Source organism: Delphinapterus leucas, chromosome 2 (assembly GCF_059928025.1).
Source record: "Delphinapterus leucas isolate spDelLeu-1000000601 "Yukka" chromosome 2, BTC_Dleu_Yukka2, whole genome shotgun sequence".
Classification (NCBI taxonomy): domain Eukaryota; kingdom Metazoa; phylum Chordata; class Mammalia; order Artiodactyla; family Monodontidae; genus Delphinapterus; species Delphinapterus leucas.
In genome coordinates, this window is record NC_143130.1 from 133105484 (window position 1) to 133112266 (window position 6783).

Consider the following 6783-nt stretch of genomic DNA (forward strand, 5'->3'; position numbering starts at 1 on the left):
ATAGTAGTTCCTCCTACACAGCACTATTGTGGCAATTAAGTAATAATTAAAGTGTTTAGCACAGGATCTGGCATATAGTAAGAGCTCAATAAATGCCAACTCTTAGAATTATCACTGCAAGCTAGAATGGTGAATCGGATTTGAGCTAACATTAATGGAAGAGCAGGATTTAGGCCGATGGTGGTGGGATTAAGGGACATTCTGGGAGCAAGACAAAATGCTAGCACAAAATTCAGAACACACAAGTTCTATTGAGCGAAGCTGCTGAGCTGTTGAGTATTTCTGTGTGAAGATTAAACATGCTTGCTCTCATTATAGCACTGTAGTGCAGGGGAAGCAGTTACCTTCCATCCTTCTTCTCTGTCATACACATATCTATCATTTATATTGACTTGGGTCAAAGCATTAGAGGTATTTTTTAATAGGGAAAGGGTTGAAAACTTCTCATTGGAAAGTGGACAAAATGTTAGCCAAACCCATGCTCGTGTGGATTTCAATAGTGCCTAAAGAGATTTTTACAGCTTTGAAGTCTTCTCAGCGTCTACCTGATTCCAAGTCTCCTCTCCTCTTATTTCCTCTTTCAGATCTGATAAGGGTCTTAGAGTTACCCTAACAGGTGACCCCTGGTCACCCTAACAGGGTTATAAAGAAGTCAAGTGCATGCATAGACCACTTCTAGCTGCATGACCAGAGGAAAATTACTTCATCCTCTGGGTCCTAAATTTCCTCATCTTTAGAACAGGAATTACAACAATAATATTTACTATATAAGGTCATTGTAAGAATGAAATGCAATGCCATATATGTAGCACCTAATACCATGCCAGCAATTCAAGTATGTAGAATAAACAACAAATAGCTGTATTTATATTTATGATCATATATCGAAGATTAAACACCCTCCCAGTTTCAGCTTTCAGACCCTCCCTCGCATTGCATTTTTTTAAATCAAATTTGTAAGTTAGAATCTCTGTCAGATACATTGCCTTAAGTGTGAGGTAATTATATATTAGGAGTCTCCTATGTCTACTCCCACTCTAGTTATCCATGCAATTTATTCATTAATTTCACAAACATGTATTGAGCACTTTATTATGCTTCACTGTGCTGGATCCTGGGCATCCATAGAAGGTGAACATATCTGAGAAAAGGAGAAAGTATTCAAGTCCCCCGTGATGATGTTCAGGGTTGAAAGTGGGAATACATGTCTGGAAATGCTGCTTATTAAGCAAGTGTCAAATTAGAATAAGTGGAAGATTTAAGACCTTTAAGAAGACACATCTTGCAGAGAGCCTCAAAGGCAAGGTGGGCATTTGATAGCTTTATCTGGGACCACACTCTCCAGACTATCTCACCACGAGTAGGAGGGACATGGCTATGTCCCTGAAATGTTTCCAGTTCCTTTTGGAAGGATTTGTCAGGGCAAAGGTGAGAGACTCATGCAGTCGTCTCTGAGAGCATGACAGAATTAGAGGCTAGAGCCACCATTGTGTGTTTAAATTCTGGGTCCCGAAGCAATAGCTCTAGCTCACAGCTTCTAAAAATGTCCTTGGCTTAAAGTTTTGGCTCAGGGGTTGAGGCGTTATACTGCAGAATGTTTCTGGAATAATTCAGTGACCTCAGACAGGCTACTCCAAGTCTCCCTAAACCACCTGCATTGTTCGACTATATTTAGCAATGAACATTTAAACAAAGAGAAGACAGTTTATTGGATTAACAGGTCGGGGAGAGGAGGATATAGAAATGGTACCACTTGCCTGGCCTCCCTCACTCATCCAATAAACACACAGTTTTGAGTGCCTTTTGTGTGCCAGGCACTGTGTGAAGTATATTAACCTGGCAGGTCTCAAGGCATCCCTCTCCTTGGGATGAAATGGCTCTGAGACCCAGAATTAATTATTAGTATTAATTGATAAGTATTAATTGCACCAACCACAGATCATTCGCAGGGGTCCCCATGTTTATGGTCCCAGAGGTGACTGGGAGAGGATTGGGGATCAGGGAAATGCCAACTGCAGCAGTCCCAGCTCCTATGAGGAACGAATCACCGTTCTGTCTTCCTCAAGTCTCAACAGAAGTGAGCATGTTATTTCTCATGGGCTCGTTGTTCCCTAAAGCCCCACCAGTAAGAAGATAATCTATTATTATTGGCTCAATTTCTCTACCTTCGTTAGGGACACAAGTTTAATAAATCTGAGCATACTTCTGGCTGGGTCAGGTTGACCAGGATAAAATTAACAATTGCTTCAGGATACATTTTGATCTAAACCACTGTCTGTATCTAAACCTTTAAGATGGAAGAAGTATCATCATATTCAACATTGGAAAAATGCTAAATACCCAGGCTGATGCTTCGCCTACCTTTTCTTATAAAAAGCTTGCGTTAGATAATCACAAACAAAACTTTTAAAAATACCCTGATTACCTGTAAAGACGCTTTCAGGAGTAAGTAACAAAACCCCCAATTCAAACTGCATTAAAGAATAAAGGATTACACTGTGTCAGCACAGGAAGTGCAAGGGGCAGGCAGCCTTCAAGGCCCGTTGATTCAGCAGAGCAACAATGTCTATGAGAATCCAGGTTATTTTTGTCTCTTCACTCACCATCTTCTGGGTTGGCATCATCCTCAGGGGAGAGGCAAGGTGACTACAGCAGTTCAGGTACAAAACCTGGACATAGCAATAGCAATATTCACAAGAAGGAGAGAGAGACAGATCTTCTTGCTGCTGTATCATGGGAGCCTTTCCCCAGAAGCCCCAACAGATTTCAGCCCCCACGTCTCATTGGCTCCTTTACTCAACACTGGCAAGGGAAATGCGATTACACTTGGCCAATGAATGCCACCCCTGGAACTGGAGATGGAATCAGCATCACCTGGGGCACCTAGCTGTGTGGAGGAAGGATGGATATCTGAACAAAGTTGGGGGTCTCTGAGTGAGAAAGTGGGGGAATGGATGCTGGGTAAATTACATTTAGTTTCAGAAAACCTAACTTACAAGGGACTTAGGCCAAAAAATTGTTTTTCTCTCATAACTTAAAGGACTGCACTAGCTGGCTGCTGGCATTGATTCAGCAGCTTAGTGATGTCATGGATAGAAACTGGGTGATGCTCTTGACCTTTTCCTCCCCCATGTTTGTAACCTTTTGACCCCAAGATGGCCACTCAAGTTCCATACATCAAGTCTGGATGCAATACAGGGAGAAAGGGGGGAAAGGGTATGGGCTGTAAGAAGTACTGTGTCCTGGAATTTATGAAAAAGTAGATTTAATCGCCCTGTCTTACAAGGGTCTACAATTTACACATGGAGACAAAACACACCTTAGGAACCACAACACAATGTCAGTACCAAGAGAAGGATGCAAACAACTCTTCAGGAGCAACTGAATGGGCATCAGGGCTGCCTGCCCCACCCCCGACATCTGGTTGCCCCCGCCCACCGTGTCGCAGTCCTGCTGTGTTGCTGGCCTTGCTTCAGCTCCAGGCAAGCTTCCAGAAATCATGGCCTGCACACCTGAAGTGAGCAGATCTCTGTCTACTTGTCCTTTAAATGGACACTGCTTTTTCTGTTGGGAAGACAGATAAATGTATCGGAGGCTCTTGGATGACAGTATTGTCCTGGCAGGGGTCCAGGGTGGCTGGGAAGAGAGAGAGAGCATTTAATGGGTCTGGCAGCAGAGCAGTCGAGGTGTGGCTGCGTGTAGCAGGGGACGAGGACCTCTTTGGCGATGACATTATCTGAGTTTGGGTGGGCTCTCAGCTCAAGTTTCAGATGGCCAGACACCTCTGGCTGGCAGCCAGCCAGTTGACAGATTACATTCTGTAACCATGAGGTAAGTTTGGAAGAAGGTTAAGAAAAGCAGTTACTCTTTGGTCAGCCACTTGGGTGTTGCCTGTGTCCCCATAACATCTTAAATTCGGGAAGCACAGGGAATCTATGTCTTGCTTGCCTTTATGCCATTACCCTAACCTCTGGCACATGTGGGCTTCCTCTTGCCTTTAGGAACACACTCCAGGATCTTACAATGCCCTAATGTCACCACTACCCCCTCACCCTCCCCAAATTTCATCTTCTTCCCCATCTCCAGCTTCTCTTCCTGCCTTGCTTCCCCTTCATACACAGATTGGATAGAAGTTCTGACTCCTGAAGTGGCCCTTCAGATCTTATTCTCCAGCCCTTTCCACAGCACTCAGCACCATGAACTGCAGCTCTCTCTCCCTTGGCTTCTGGAACTCACTCTCTCCTGGACTTGGTTCCTTGAGCGATTCTTCTCAGGCGACTCTTTAAATGTCTGTTTCCCTCCGAGCCCTATCCAGGGCTCTCTGCTTTATTCCTTACTCTCCATGTCCTGCCTGGGTCCTTCATCCAAATTTACAACTACAACCTCTGCTTCTGTCTCCAGCCCAGCTCTCTCTCGCAAACTCCACATATTATATAACTCCACCAGCCCAGCGCACAGGTACACTGAACTCAACAGGGCCAAGACAGGAGACAAGCTCCAAATGGGATTCCTCTTTCTAAAGAACACCAGCATCTATAAGCCAGAAACCTGCAAGTCATCCTAGAATCCTCTGGGTATACATCTTATGTGACAGTCACCATTATTAAGATGTTGCCCTCGGAATATGTAACATACTTAACCCTTTCTTCAAACCTTCCATCACAGTGTGTCATTGTTTGGTACCCCTCATGTGAAAGACGCCCTGCTGCCTCTTCCCCTCCAAGCCAGCCTGAATGAGTTGCCCTGCCTCTGGGACCCAATAGCACCAATAGCCCTCAGCCCCTTCTTCTACTATAGAACTTATGACTAAATATTTTAATCATGTGTTTCCTTCCTCCTCTCCTATACTAGGCTGTGATTTCCTCCAGGACGACTGTGTCATAACAGTTTTGAAATCTCCAACAAACAGCATACCTAGGGCCTGGCACACGGTAGTTACAAAATCAGTGTTTGGTGCATGAATTATTCAACAAAAGGCTGACAAAACTATAGTATAGTTTTATACTATAAAAGTTCATTGATACATTTTGGTCCACATAGAAAAGAAGAGAAAAAAGCCACTGACAGTCCCATCACCCAACTGAACTATAGTCACACTTGGGTATATTTTTCTTATCTTTACTTCTATGGGTAAGATTTATTTTTACCTAAGTATAATCATACTGCACTTGTAATTTTGAACCCTGCTTTTCTACTACAAATATATATTTTTCATATTGTTAAATATTTTTTCCAGCTTTATTGAGATATAATTGACATATGACATTGTGTGAATTTAAGGTATACAACATGATGACTTAATATACATATGTATTGTGAAACGATTACCACGATAATAGTTAACACCTCTGTCACCTTATAATTATCTTTTTGTGTGTGTGGTGAGAATATTTAAGATGCTCTTAGCAACTTCCAAGTGTACAATACAGTATTATTAACTAAAGTCTTTGTACATTAGATCTCCAGAACTTACTCATCTTCTAACTGTAAGTTTGTACCCTTTGACCAACATCTCACCACTTCCCCTACTCCCCCAGCCCCTGGCAATCACCATTCTACTTTGTTTTTATGAGTTTGGCTCTTTCAGATTCTACATATAGATGAGATCATAATGGTATTTGTCTTTCTCTGTCTGACTTATTTCACTAAGTATAATGCCCTCAAGATCCATCTATGTTATTGCAAATGGCAGGAGTTTTCTTTTTTATGACTGAATAATATTCCATTATATATATATATCATATTGTTTACTCTTTAATTTTATTAATTTTACTTATATATAGATTTTGCTGTCTATGTAGTCAATCCACTATTTTCCTTTATGATTTCTTCAACTGATTACAATCTTAGAAAGGGCTTTCCTATCCGTAATTCAGACAAATATTTAGCCATCTTTCCTTCTAGGATTTTTATGTTTTGATGGAGTGTTATGTCTAATGCTTTTATCCACTTGAATTTATTTTGGCATGTCATGTAAAATAAAGGTCTAACTTGCTCTTTTTCTCTTCAGAGTTAAGCAGTTGGGTAAGCATAATTTTTAATAAGATTATATTTTGCATTGTATTGCATTTCAGGACAAGATTGCTAAAAGGAAGTCTGGATAATGTTTCTGATGAAATAAACCTCATCATGTAATTTGGAACATGAGTTAAGTGTATGACATTCCAGGAGGCAGGGGCAGGGTAGGGCCAAGTATGAGTTAAGTCTTGGAAACAAGGAAGACTCCCATTTCTGGGGGTATCTTTTAGACTGGTGCACGTGCAAATAGAAAAAGCAGGAATATGCTTATGGACCCCCTAACCCCAGGAGCATTCACAATGCACAAAGGATTCGTTTAGTAATGCCTAGGTATGATGTTGCCACTTCCATTTCTATAGAGGTCTATGAATACAATAAGATGGGAGGAAGAGAGAGCAGATGGAGAAGATATTATTTTTAATTTGCATTACTTCATACAAACCTCAGTCCTGACCGTGTGTTAAACAATGACTCATATCTCCACAAGTTGCCAAATACTTTAAAGACCATAGGAACACTATATAAGCTGAATGCAAATTGGTCTGCAGAAACCTAGGCTGCCGGCATTAATGTGTACAATTCATATATTTATTCAAAAGTCAGGGTGACTTTCCAATAAGAAATGAATCACTCATGAAGCCATTCCTTCCACCACAGTGTGGCTCAAGAGGCTCAGTACACATGATGGTGGTCTGCCTTCAGTTTATAGATCTGGGTTTTGGTTAGAAACTCAAGTTCAGCACCTAGCACCAAGGGCCTCTGGTT